The sequence below is a fragment of the Hirundo rustica genome, chromosome 5 (genome assembly GCF_015227805.2).
Source record: "Hirundo rustica isolate bHirRus1 chromosome 5, bHirRus1.pri.v3, whole genome shotgun sequence".
Lineage (NCBI taxonomy): Eukaryota > Metazoa > Chordata > Aves > Passeriformes > Hirundinidae > Hirundo > Hirundo rustica.
Window position 1 is genome coordinate 43,696,955 of NC_053454.1, and position 14,031 is coordinate 43,710,985.

Sequence of the window (14,031 nt, forward strand, 5' to 3'; positions counted from 1 at the left end):
TGTAAACAGACATTGCTGACCATGGGTAAAAATAGTGGAACAGAGATTAAATAACTGGATTCCTTTCTCAGGGCTGCTGCTGAAGTGCTGAATTGTTGACCTTCAGATGTGGCTGGTCAGAATGCAGAAAGTCATATTACTTCAGAGGAAATAAAAATAATTACATTTTTATTAGAAAAGTTTATCTCTCATTATCTGCTCAGTTTTGTATTGTGATCTACTGGAGGAGTTAATTTGTTTTCTGGGACAACTGAGTAACCATATCAGCTGTGCCAAGAAAAGGAATTACTTTTCAGGCCCAAAAGACTTTTAATTTTATAAAATTTTCTTATATTCCAAGCACTGTAAACTACTATTATATAGTAACATATCTTATTAATTAACTCTAGTACATTTCCTACCCTTCCTCTTAGATTTTAGAACAATAACCTGACTTTCTAAACACATTCCTGAAATATTGCATAGTCTTATTGTCAGGGAGAACATTTTGTTTTCCAGCCAGAATCTGAGAAGTCATAACAAAAAGTGGGGCAAATAAGCCCTTGGATTAACTCCAAGGGGGCTGACCCAGGGGTGGGTTACTGGGACAACTGAATCTCCTATTGGATGTACCTGTTACATATCCTAATTGGTTAACCTTATAAAATTGTGGAAATCAGGTGCTAGGTGTTCCCAGTTACTACAAGGATGCCTGGAAGCTTCCAAGTAAAGGTCTGCTTTTTTTACTTTACTATTCTAACAGTGCTTGCGAGAGTTTTTTCCTCTTTTGGTTATAGGCAATGCTTTGATGAATGGGCCTGTCTTTAAGATATTATTCTGTGCTTCTGCTTGAACAGTTAGTATGAGTACTTGTGTACCTGTTTCAACTAAAATGAGCTGTGCTTGTGTATATCTTTTAAATAGTTGAACTTTGATAACTTGGCTCAGGTTGTGGCTGTAGCCTTAGAAGCAAGGATGGCAAGAAGGAAAATTTACTTGAGAATTTTGAGGGCTGTCGGTATCATCTAATTGCAGATATATGAGAAATACAGCAGCAGGTTGTAACTTTTAACATTGGCAGCTGAAGTCTGATTCAGAAGGAAGACCAACAAATTATAAGAAAGGCACAGAGGTAACTCAGTGCAAAGAAAACCACCACAAATTGGGGAAAAACTCATTCTCTTAAACACAACAGCAGAGAAGAAATGCTTGATACCTTGGGCTAGAGAGGTAGGTAGGTTTACTAGTGCATGTCAACAATGCAGCATCCTTTGCCCTTTTAATTCAAGAAACTTAAACAGAGTGTGCTGCATGGTCAACAAAGATTACTCATCTTAGCTCCTAGGAAAGATAAATTTCCAGGGTTTCTTTGGAGGTTAATGGAGGGTGATTGTTATAAAAAGAGACAGGAATGTTGAAGCTGGTAAGACAAATTTTGGTAGTTGGAGTTTTGTAGCCTAAATTTGTGTTTGTAATATATGTTATATCTATGTCAGATTCAATTCTTATCCAGACAGTATTTAAACTGTTAAAATCTTAAATCTGGAGTTATGCTGAACATGCTTATGCTCCTGGTCAAGGACACGCTGATAATAAAACAGATGCTTTTGCCAGTGTATTCTAGTTTTATCTCATATTTGATGATGGTTTGCTTCACGTTGGTTTCTTCCATGATTTTTTCCCATGCTGCAATGATTTACTCTTGCACAGCGCCTATTTCTGAATGAGATCTCTGCCATTTTACGCTTTCCTGCATAGCAAAGCACTCTTACTCAAGCATTAAAAATCCTAAATAATCTCCTTCTCTAATGCCTGTGTGTATGAAAACTTTCATTTTTCTCTTAAAGATGTCAGTCTGGCTATGAAAAATATTTGCTCTCTTTTTGGCACTTAACGATGATTAGCAAATGATGTCTGAAAAACTTCCCTTCTTCACTTCAGCTTTGCACTTCAGTCACTGCTGACTACAAAGTTATTGACCTTTTCTACTCAGCAGTGCCCTAACACAGGAGTTGACAAAATCAAGGAAGTAGAGCTTCCTTGAACAGAAAAAAAAGAACACTATGTTTCTGTTTCAACAACTCATTATAAGCTGTGAACTGTATTTATTATAAATAAATTATTTAATCTTAGCATTAATAATCAACTAATAATAAATTTCCCCAGGGAAGTAGTCCCAGCACCAAGCCGGAGTTCAAGAGGTATTTGAACAGTGCTCTCATGCTCATAGTGTGACTCTCAGGGCGGTCCTGTGGAGGGTTGAGAATTGGACTCAAAGCAGATTCTGTGATTCTGTTAAATTTGTAAATTATTATCAGTAACTGCAATAATTTTTCTGTCTAGTTTCAATTTATCTCATCAAAGATGAATCAAAGTATAATGCAACTCTGTATACATATTTTACTTAGTATTTCTCTTTAACAAAGCTGCTTTAACTGACCTGCTGTGAAGTTTTGGACAAATCCCTATTCCCATACTCTATTTGATTTTAACTTGATATCCAAAATTTAGGGATCACTTTTTCTTTTTTTTTAGATATTTTCCAGAACACTCACAGAAAATATTAAGCTTGAGCTTAATATTTCAGCTTAATACTGAAATCTTTGAAGTAAATAGCATACATCTCAGTTATTAGTGGTTTCTCAGTCCTGTTCTTCCTAGTCTTTCAACATAGATTAAGTCAATCCAGTGAATTGTAATGGGTCTTTTACTTCCTTGTTTGTTTAAAAAATGGGAATGGAATTGCAAGGAAAGGCATTTCTAATCTAAATTGTTGAGGTGTTTTCTTAATATAAGACCTGTAGAAGAGGAGGTACCTGGTGGCTGTATACTCACAGATGAAATATGGAAAATCCAAAGGCATAAAGACGCAAATAGGAACTTTGAATTCAGTCTTCTCTTTTTGGATGTAACGGTGTTTTAAGGTTGAATATTGCTTATTTTTCAAAATTAAAAAATAGGTTCTCTAATCTTAAATGCTATAACTATCATTATGATGCTAATAATTTGTAATACATATTACTACAGTGAAATATTTACAACAATTGAAAATCTCAACTAGTTTGTAAGATATTAACCAGATGGATTTTGTGAAAAAGCAGACCAAGGATGTCTTTGGGAATACTTAATTTATTGGAATGTTGATAGTGATACTCTGAAGATCAGGTTCAGATGTGTGTGTTTTCTGCCGTTGTGGGCATGGTCACTATGTATGACTTTTGTAGCCAAATGTCCAAGTTTCTCCAAAAAAGAAATTTTTGAAGGGAGAATTTCATCTGCATTAAAAAAAAAAAAAAGAAAAAGAAAGAGAAAAAAAAAGTGCAGCGACAGAGAGATCAACAGAGAATTTACATCAATAAAAATGGTAGTGATGTTAGGCATGCTTTGCAATATAACAAATTCAATCTGTCTTGTAATCATGAGAAACACTGCTTAAAGCATGCAAACAACAGGAGTATAGAGCTTGCACTCTAACGTTTCTGCATGCTGCTCAGTGTCTGTTCCTTTGCATGCCTTCAGTCACAGAGGTGCCTACTTTCTGGGAAGATAGTAACCAACTGTCAGATCATCATAGTCCTGATTGAATAAAGAAGGGGAAGACAGAATAGTTAAAAGGTGCCATTATTGTGTTATATCCCTTATACACTGTGAGCAGCTGATAGTGTTATTAGTCATTCCCTTTTTTAGTTTCATGAATATTGAGCTGCTTCAGTCATACAGCAGATAAACAGAGAATTTGGGACTTTCATTAAACCCAGTCTATTCTAATTTGTTGTCCCTACAGCTTTGTCAGTAAAAATAGGGCAGAAGGCTTGTAAAGACCCACCCTTCTACTGAATTTGTACAAGAACTTAAATATAACAGATTAAAAAAAAAAAAAACACAACCCAAAAAAACAACATGAAAGGAAAGATGCAAGTCCTTTTAGAGCTTCTTCATTTATCTTTAAGAAGAGAAGGGGTCATGGGCAATAGTGATTTTATTTATTGAAGTGCTGGGTTTTTTTCTAGTTTGGATTTATTTGTATTTTGTTATGAGCAAAGGCTGATTCTCTTTAACCCTCTCACACAAAATATAGGGAGAAGTAACTGCACTCTGTGCTCAGTTAAATTATATTAGTGTAAAACTTCTATTAAATGATTGGTTTGTGGTTTTTAAGGCCTCACACTGATAAAGTTAGAGGTAACATTTATCCCTGGTTTTGAATGAGCTGAATTCTCTTATATATACAATGCTTTTATAATTGAGAAATTAGAAGATAATAGAAAAAATTATATAGCAGGTCAAGAACAGCATTCTATCATTTTTCTGATTCATGACATGTCTGTGACAACAAAGGAAAGAAAAGCTTCTAATAAGACACATTTGTTTTTTTGTTGATAGCTCTCCATCACCTAGAATGGCAAAACTACTGAGGTAGTAACTGTATTTGGATAATGGCTCAGACAGCAGACACTGTTGAAAACACACTGGTGACTCACATTTTTTTTCTGTCATTGACTGTACCTAAAACCCTGTCTCATAATGAAGAGAAGAAGCAGCAAAAATTTGTATGATTTATTCTAGGCACTCAATATACCCCTGCAAGTCACTATTCATTAATATGGAACAGCAGGTCAACTCAAAGTCTGGATGAAGAAATTCATGCTGCAGATGGGGAAAATACATGAGCAAGACACATGCAGAGATGTTGTACACTCTGCCTTTTCAGCTGCCCATGGGATTCAAATACCCATTACCTCAAGAAATATGTCAATTCTGGTTTGCTTTGTATTTCCTATTGTACATATCATAGAATCAAAAGTGTTTGCCTACCCAAGTTGTTCTGGTAGAATTTTCTTTTTCATTAATTGGTTGCAGCATAAATGTTGTCTTCAGCCTTCTTCATTTCTGTTATGGAGCACTTATCAAAACTTAGACACTTTGGCATTTTTTGCCTTTCAGTATATGAAATTCATTACACTGACATTTAATCACTTCAAGATTTCCACACCAATTTTTCTAATGCAAGTAGACTAACAGTAGAGCAGAACTACATTCTGCAATTTGGTTTGCAACTGAAGTACTGGCAGGTCTGATGAATCAGACCTTAAGCACAGAGTTAATTTGAGCTGATGCCCTCTTGACATCAGAAGGAGTACACCTTTTTTAAAAGTATTTCATCAGGTCAGTCAAAACCATAAAATGTTGGCCTTTTGTGTATCACTTCCTGATCACTTAGCGCTTTGGAAGACAGGTGTGTGTGATTACCAAGTAACCTTCATGTCATATTAAAAGAAGCTCCACTTGTGTTTAGACCTGAAAATCTTTCAAGATCACATAAACTATTACAAACAGAATGTGAATGTGCTGGAGGAACCAAAGAGTGAGTATAATGAATGGGAATTGATAAAACACCCTCCAATATCCTAAAATACCCATTAATTATTGTAACTTCTTTCTTGATCGGGGCATTTACATCTCTTTGATTTTTCATAAGGTATCTGAAAGAATTACTGCACTGCCTGCTATCCTCCAAATACTTAAAAATATTACTATATTTGGTCTGTTACATTTTCTGGGTGGAATATCAATTTCTGCTACATTGAGTACTTGCCATGCTTCTCGTTTTGCTTTCCCCAGCTTCTCAGGGGAAGTTCTACCAATTCAGACATCACTAATATATTGGCACAGTTTCATGTCTTGGGGGAATGAGACTGTCTGTAGAAGTTCAGCAAGTACAGCGTGTATGATGGTGGGTAAATGTTTATACCCTTATGAGAATCTGTTAAGGCATATTGGATTCCTTCCCAAGCAAATTTCTCTTTATCTTGCCCCTTCAAGAGATTTATAAAGAACATAACTTTTGTACTGAACCCTGCCCATCCAGGAGTGTGCAGCTGCTTGTAAGATAGATGTTAAATTTGCAATATTTGGTACAGCAGCTGTTAGTGGAGCTGTATAATCAATTGCTCAGTCACCTTGGTGACCAAACTGGCCAGACAGGTGAGAAATTGGAAGTGGTTCTGAAGATGACTGTCTTTTCTCCACACTAGCTGTGATTTCAGAAATTCTATTTCATGCCACAACTGAGATTGGATACTGCAATGTGTCAGTAATTTTTGCGTCAGGTGGTGCAAGTGCTGTGCGTAGTAGCCATAAAGCAGATTGCCTTTTATGCACTGCCTGTCACCATGTGCCAGGTTTATCCATTTAAAACATCAAAACCTAAAATATTTTCAGGGTGGCCTTTAATTGCAAAGTGAGCCGTTGCCATGTGCCCCTCATTAGGGAGTCATAAACTGCCGTTGGCATTTTGACCACACTTGTGTAGTTCACACTGCTCGCCTCACCTGTTTGCCATATGGACCTCATGCCCTGCTTCTTGGCATCTTGTGTTACCATTGAAATTTGTGCTCCTGTTTTCTCAAAAATGTCATCAATTGTCCCTGAGGCCTAACTGGAATTAAAATGTCTGGGCCATCACCACCTATCCACTGATCAGCCTCCACATCCAGGACAATCAGGCCCAGTTACTCATTTTATTGCTTAATGGCCTGCAGTTTCTCCCTAAGTGGGAAGAAGGGGTTGCCTCCCTTTTTAGGGAGTTGGAATGTGCTTCTTCCTCTCACTATTATCTATTTTCTGGAATGCTTCATTTAGACTCAATGTAATGCCAGTAGGCTGACCTTGAACCGAGGCTATAGGAATGCCTAGGAGTGCTCTGGGAATCCAACCATAATTAATTTCTTTGTTCTTGAAATTCTGTTCAAGACTTCTTACCTTTTTACCTTTGGTCTAGTTTTTCTTCCCTCTTTCACTGGTCTTTGTAATCTCCTCCCTTGGGGGCTTTGTTTTTTAGCTGGTGCATTGTCCCAGCCCATTTCACAGCTGGATTTAGCAGTGTTTCACATTAATTTCACCCATTTAGGGAGTTGAGTTTTTTATATTCATTATCTCTTTCTATCTCATCCCATTTTGCAGCTACCTAAGGTTTAAGCATTGTCATGGATCCTCTAATCGGTGTTTTTAACATTGTGAAATCTACTGTAGCAGATAGTGGGACATCATGGGGTCCTCATTTGTGCATGATCGTGCCCATACAGCTTTTGTGACAGCTCTAGAGGTCACTTAGGGATTTAATGGGGATTATGGAGGGTTCACCTTGCCCCATGGTTATCTAATGCTCCAGCCCAATAAGCTACTTGTCTGGTGATAGAATGGGAGATTTTGTTGCCTTGGATCCTAAATTTAAGAAAACTCCTGTGTCTCAATAGTCATTTGCTCTCAATGTGATCCTGTCACCACTTAGACATACTTGCTGCAAGTATTCAGTTTGTTTCACCAAGGATTCTGCTCTGTCTCCCTTGCAAATTTGTCAAGTGCAGTGAAGCCCATGTTTGTTTAGAGGTCAGACAAACAAATGAAATGAGAATTATTTCCTCATGTACTATATTTTTAACATACAGTGAGAAATGTATGGGAAGGGCATCAGAAATAACAAGAAACTGAAAACTTCACAAATGGTGACTTAAAATGGGCAAAAAAAGAGAGTATAACTCAGTATATGGTGGTTGTTTTTTTTTCTCTGTTGCCATTCATAAAGGCAATAATGGTAATTGATGCAGTGTTTCCCCATTTATTGATGGAGAATTTTCAATGAATTAAATGTTGCTCACTTTCTTTTCAATTTCCTGACAATTTTTTTCCTTTGCCAATTCCCCTCTTTTGCCTTAATTTGATGTGGAATATATACATGTACATATGTGTATATGTACATGTGTATGTATATATATAGATTACTTCAGTTATATTCAGGTTTGAAATTCAGTGTGATCATCATTCAGATGATCATTCCTTTTGATCATCTGTCTGATGTTAATGAGTTAAATGGCGTTCTCTCTCACACTCCACCATTACACAGGAAGGCAACATTTAGTGATATGTCCAATCTGAAACAGCTATGTGCAACCATGCAGACAGCCAGTTCAGTGAGGTTTGGAAATCCCTGCTAACATGCTATTGTGTTCCACTTGTATTGAAATGTTTCCCATTACCATATAACATTAAGGTTTGTAGTACAAGGGCAAAGGCACAAATGTAACAGGTCTCAGTGTGAATGCTCATTTATGTCCTGTCCACTGCACTAACATTCCATTAGAGAAATGAATCCCCCCATCCGTGTTTAGTTTATGCTGCATGCTGTGGTGATGAACATGGGAAAACAAACCACCCAAAAGCCAAACATTGAATGCTGCAGACCCATCATAAGGAAATAATTCCTTTACTTTGTCTGGTGATGATTACCAGCCCTCTTGGATACTTGATTTGGCTAAGTCCCATGTGCGTATGTAACTTAGACATATGTAGCGGTCTAGAAAAGCTTGTAAGAGGAACAAGAGTTATTATCACAAAGAACTCTTCTATCAACTCATACAATATTATATATGTAAACTCATAGGTCTTTGTCTTGAAATAATAAAATTTTCTTGCTGCTGAGATTACTCTATTTGGAAGCCTTTTCCTCAATTTGTTGTAAAGATACATTTATAGCTGACTTAATGATCATTTAATCTTGTGTTGATATTGCCCTGCTTAGCTCTCCCTAATTATTTTAGCAAATATTTCAATTAAAGTTAAATTTCTCTGAAACTAGTTATCCAGAACCATGCACAATATTTCTGATTAGGCATTTTTCTTCCTTTCACAACAAATGTCTTTCTCTATGCATTTGTGAACTCATTAGCCCATTAATAAATTCAGTAATCACTACTCATAGTCATCTTCTAGTGGCATGAATCTGCTTTTCCTACTATTAATTTATATTTCTTTCTATCAGTTAAATAGTAAGTCATTTAATGCTTTTATAAGATATCCTGATCTTTATAATAATGATAATCCTGTACAACTTTATGTTGTTTGCTAATTTTATCTGTACTTTTCCTGAAGATCTTTTAGTAACTTATTACATAGGACTGATAAGACACTTAGTAAATGATCCTCATTCCTTGTCTACCTAATCAGTATAATTTGTTGTTCATCCCTCTAGCTGCTTTGAGAATTGAATATTAGCACCTGGCTTCTCCACCTTTAGCAAACTTTCTCTGCAGGGATAATGAATCAAATGCCTTATTTAAATATCTGGTAAATAATGTTCTCCTGTCTAATAAAGCAGATAACTTTTGAAAAGAGACATTGGATTGGTTTGAGATGATCTACCCTTGATAATACGACATTATAATTTATACTGCCTTTTATTTATCGCTCTGATTTTAACTCTTCCTTCAAATGGTGTTCTGGGTATTTTTTGTAAATCAGTTTGTTAAGTCTAGTTGTTCTATAAGTTGTCTTTGTTCATGTTCTTTTGAATTTAGTCCTACCTTTACTGTTCTCCAGTCAGAAGATACTACCCCCAAAAATTCTATCAATTGGAGTGTCAATTTCATGTGACAGTTTCATACTTCTATAGTCCACCGTGGACCATGCAGCCTGCCTTATTTTTGCTTTATGAGGTATTAAGAGTGTTAACATTTATTTTTCCCTCAGGTGTCATAATTTCTTATGCACTATCTTCATTTTTGCTCCTTTCTCTGCCAATGTCCTCATCATTAACTTTATAGAAAATGGAGGCAAAACATGCATTTAGTATGTGGATCAGAACTGTAATCAGATCAGTGTAATGGTAGTCTCTAATAAAACCCTGTTTAATAGTAAATTCTATATTTTCACGCTGTAACATTTTTTGTTCCCTGTGCTCCTTTATTGGCTGTAAAGAATTAGTGCTGATTGTTTTAATGGTAAATGAAGTCTCCCACACAAAAAAGTTAGCTATTTTCCTCTTTTCTATATCCTGTAACTTCTAAGAAACAGTGTTCTTGGTAGATTTGCATGTCTACAAAAGCAGCTAATTCACTAAAGTAAGCCTCGTAAGCTTTTTCTGATAGCTTCTTTTGTTTTTTCTTCCTTCCAAGTTAAACCCTAAATAGTGCTTGCTCTTTGATTTAAAGTAATCCCTTACTTTCTATGTTTTAAAATCTTTGCATTCCTAATTCACTGTGTGTGCTTTCATTAGTTCCTTTCTAAAGTCCAAAACATGAGTCATAGGCAGGCCTGTTGTGTGTCTTGCAGTTATATAGAAGCTGATTCAGTTTATGATCACTATAGCCACTATAGATTATTTTCTATGAAGAGCTGTTCTGTAAGACCTTGATTCTTGCTAAACCCGTGTCCAAAGCAGCATTAATTTTCATTGGTTCACTGGGTATTTATTAAATAAATCTCCCTTACAGCAGTTCAAGACTACCTAAACCTTCAGTTCCAGTGTTGGCATTTATATTGCATCCAAGTTTGGGTGATTAATTTCCCAAGCTCTCACAATCGCTACTCTTTATTTCTTAATCTTATAGAGATTTCTCTTTATATTCCATCCCAAGCTTAGTATTTCTGCGACTGTACTCCAGCTTTCTCTTCTGGGGCTTTTCTTTATCCTAAAGAGATGGATTTTTTTCACTGCAGGATTAGTTTTCAACCTGTGGTCCACTGGCCCAGGGAATTCCAACACCTGTGTCTTTAGGATGAGTAGAGGTTAATTAGAAATGCAAGTTTAGCATCAATAGACTTTACCTAATTTCTCCCTCAACAGCTTTATGCTGTTCTTGTACATTTCTATAACAGTGCTGGGCTGCCCAATCCCCTCCAGTCTTATTTCTGTCCTTGGATAATTGAAAGGTTTAGCTGTTTTATCCAAATCACAAGTAATTTTTCTGCCTGTTTCCATTCCTGCAATATTCAGTTACATTTTATGCTTGATGTTAGGCTTTCAAGAGCATGTTGAACGTGTTTTATTAAAACATGTTTTAAATTAACCTGCTTTGCTAATAAAGTAATTCAATGGAGAATGAGCTTTTTTTTCTTTTGAAACCGAATCAAGAAATATTTGGTTTTTGTAAGTTTTCAGCAGTTTATCCAATCTTCCAAACTACAGATTAGAACCAACATATTATGATTGTCATTATCTAAAACTCGAGTGTTTTCATTTTTTTCCCTCAGAAGCATAAAATATTCTATTTAAAATGCAAGTAGTTTTAATTTAGATATTTTTGTGTTTGGCAATACATTTCTGAAGTAGCTCCTGACCAAACCCTCCATCAGAAGTTTGAGCTTTTCTTTGTTACCAGAACACTTAATAGTAAACTGATATGAAATGATTCATACATTAATGTAGGTCCTTCTTGAGGAGAAGAAACTATACAAAATATGAATGGCTGCAAAGCATCAGTTTTCTCTGTGACAGCTGTGATTTTAAATTTTAGCAAAGAATAGCAGAGCTAGATGAGGTTAGGAAATCATCGTAATTAAGAGAAAAAAGCCCCAAACTATCCTTCAAGCAGCTAGAACTAATTAGTAAAGACATTTATAAATCCTGTTATTAAAGGGATTGATTTAGAATAAATATAATTTCCTTTCCCCACAAGATGATGGAAAGTTTCACCTGTTGTACTTTATTAGGATTATCAGGAATATATTGCTGCAAAGCCATGAGGCAGGAGTGCAATAACCCACAGTACACTGGTAAGCAATTACTGCCAGCATTCAAGTATGAAAAGCTGAGTAGAGAGAACTGCCTGTTTCACTGGATATTTTCCTCCATACGGTTTTTCTACTCTGTGTGCACCTTTTTCTCAGAATTTCTCATGGTATTCCAACGGCACCTTGTGACTTTCACAAGGACAAAGAAATAATTTCACCTCCAAATAAATCAATAAATGAAACTGGGTGGAAAAGGAAGTTTTCTACTGTCTGATGCAAGTAGATTGATTCCTAGACAGTAAATAATCCGCAGGATTCTCAGGAAATAGATTTCTAAAAGTCAATATTCATCAAAATATTAAAATTATTGTCAGTATTTATAAGTACCCTATTGGGCAACTGACTACACTAGTGTTACTTTAATGCTGATATGAAATGCACTACTATTTTAAAACCTCAGATTAACTACTTAGGATCAGTGCTTGCTTTCTCTTGTAGGAGCTTGATGTTTCAAATCTTAACTGATAACTTTCTATATTTGTTCATTTTCTATCTGAAACCGTAAGTGACTTAACTGTATTTTGAAAAAGATTTGCTCAAGAAATGAAAGATTAATGGCCATGAGCCCAAGTGACTTATTCCGTCTTTTTTTCCTTACAGATTTTAATCTTGGTATTATATATAACTTGAACATTAGCCTTAGGTGTCAGATCAGCAGAAGTATTAATGCACAAAGGTTAGTACTTTGGCTTTGTGAGTTTTTTCTAGTCTAAAGAGACAAAGATTGAAAGAGAGATGCATTTAGTTTTTTTGTAAAATTGAAAATAATATTCCTCATTTACAGGTGGGAAAATGATGTGTAAAAATTTATAAATTAGCAAACAATACATTTGAGTCCTGCTTAAAAATACAATGTCCTATTCTGCTTTTATGAATGAGATGTCATGTCTAACTGTCCTGACTAACAGTCTTGGGGTGCCATTTTTATAAGATCTAGTATAACAGCTGTGAAAAGTATATTTTGTATGTAAAATAATATTATGACTTTTTATTAGAATATGAATGTCTGGAAGCAGGACCAGCTTAAAAAATATTCTTTAAGACTAAAGTGAATAGCTGATTCCAAAACAAAATTTGAAATAGCTGGATGAATTTTCAGAAGTGCAATATTATTTTCCTCATTGAAAATATTATTAACTATTGCCTATTACTGTATTAGTTTTTAATGATAGCTACTAGCTACAAGATATTAATCATATGAGAGATTTAGACTAGAATTGATTGCCTTTTCTAGGGGATCTCATCTCTTCTATTGTGATTTAACAGTTGAATTGCTCTGCAATTCAAAAACAAAAAAAGGAAGCCAAAGGCTGAAGGCTGAGCTGGTTCAGTACAGAAATAAGTGTTGAGACAGTACTTCTGGATTTTGAGGTGAAAGTATTACGTCTTGACATTATGACAGATGGAACAGGTCTGTCTGTATGGCTTGCAGAAAATGTGGAGTTCATTGATACCCATTGGTTGAATGAAGAGGAACTAGAGACCTGTTGCAGTGTTGGCCAGGATTAGTTAATTTTCTTCCCAGGAGCAGTATACTGCTGTGTTTTGGAATTAAGGTGAGAGCGATGTTGATAACACGCTTATCTTTTAGTTGCTGCTAAGCCATGTTTACACAGAGTAAAGAACTTTTCAACTTCTCATCCCACCCCACCAGGAGGAGAATATGCAGCCGGGACTGCGGACACATCCTATATGGTATGGAATATCCTTTTGGCATGCTAGCCAAAGGGATATTCCATACCATAGAATGGCTCTCTCAGTATATAAAGTAGGATGAAAGCTGGTCTGAGGCCACTGTTTGGGTATGGCTGGGCATCATTCAGCAGGTGGTGAATCACTTGCTCTGTATATTCTCCTCCTATTATTAGGATTGGTATTGTTACTATTATTTCCTCTTCTTTTTCTGTCCTATTAAACTGTTTCTTTACTTGCAAATTTGGCATTTTCTCCCCTGATTCTGCCTCCCATCCCTCTGGGATGGTGTAGGGGAATTAAATAGTGAGAGGCTGTGTGTTATTTCACGGCCTGCTATGTTAAACCATGGCACGACCTCATGCTAATAAGGTGCTGTAGGTGTTTTCTTTTTAGTTTTATTTTTTATATCCGAGATTGTGTTCTGATATGCATGTGGAATAACTGTATCTGGATGAGAGCACCATCTTTGTAAAAGCACATCATCTAAAGAAAATATGTTTTAAGGACCAGGATTCAGATAAGAATCAGTTCAAGTGTCAGAAGTAGTCAGAAATAGAATTATCACTCCAAATGCTAGCAACTATCTTCATACAATGTCAGAAGGAGTACTGCATATAATATGTGGGACTTTATAGGCCCTTATATGACTTTGAAATACGTTAATGAGGGCTTGTGTGTCTTAGGATCATAGAATCATTTAGATTGAAAAGGACCTTTAAGCTTTCTTGAATTTATTTTTGGGAGGGGAGAATAAGGATTTTTATAACATTTGTATATTTTCTGTTTTTT

General features: G+C 35.7%; 1 long non-coding RNA gene across 1 annotated transcript in view; it reads left to right on the plus strand.

Moving 5' to 3' along the window:
- The first annotated feature begins 682 nt into the window (after nt 1-682).
- Nucleotides 683-14,031, plus strand: part of LOC120752983 (uncharacterized) — a 39,884-nt gene continuing 26,535 nt past the window's right edge. Inside the window, exon 1 of the long non-coding RNA XR_005700909.1 lies at nt 683-711. This is a non-coding gene — a long non-coding RNA (uncharacterized LOC120752983). The remainder of the gene's footprint in view (nt 712-14,031) is intronic.